Raw genomic sequence first — 783 nt, 5'->3', positions numbered from 1 at the left:
GAGCCGCAGGCAGTGGGGCGGGGTGCTGTTCAGGCAGTACGCTTGCTAGAGGCGAGTGAAGTGAACTGCAAGGCTGGTTGGGAAGGGTGGGAATTTACTGCTGGACGGGGGGGTAGAGTGTCGAAGTGAGTTGGTCAGGCAGCGAGTTGCGGAGGTGCGACAGTCCGATTTGAATTTTGCTGAGCATTCCGCTTGTTCAGATAGTGTGTAGTTCGGCAGGCCGGCTGGGTGACGTTGAACTGAGCGGAAGCGTGGGTGGTGGGGCGATTTCATTTTTTTGGGAGGTGCGGGTGATGCTGGGTGTAATCAATGCGGCAGGTTTTCACGGGAACCGGAAAGATCGTGCAGTCTTCGGCAAGCATTGGAATATACTTAGTCGTGTGGAGAATGGATATGTAGAGGCTTTGTTTCGTTAAGGAACCGAAACCCGTTTTGCAGTAGCGGCTGTAGAGCTGGGACCGACGAGCGGTGCGGAGAGTTGCTGTTCAGGCTGTGCGTTCGATAGACTCGAATAAAATGAACTACAGGGCCAGTTGAGACGGTTGGGCATTTACTGCTTGGCGTCTTAGCAGAGTCTGGAAGTAGGTCGGTAACGCGGCGAGTTGCGAATGTGCGATTCTCCTATTTGAATTTTGCTGTGCATTCCGCGTGTTCAGAGAGTGTGTAGTTCACAATCTTGGTTGGGTGACATTGAATTCAGCGGAATGGTGGCAGGTGGGGCAGGCTCATGCATTGAGGGGTGAAGCTGATGTTAGGTGCCCCCAATGCGGCAGGGTTGCACCA

Source organism: Eimeria mitis, genomic scaffold (genome assembly GCF_000499745.2).
Source record: "Eimeria mitis Houghton genomic scaffold, Emh_scaff1804, whole genome shotgun sequence".
NCBI classification, from domain to species: Eukaryota; Apicomplexa; class Conoidasida; order Eucoccidiorida; family Eimeriidae; genus Eimeria; species Eimeria mitis.
The sequence above is the reverse complement of the archived record's forward strand: the minus strand, read 5'-3'. Positions refer to the sequence as shown.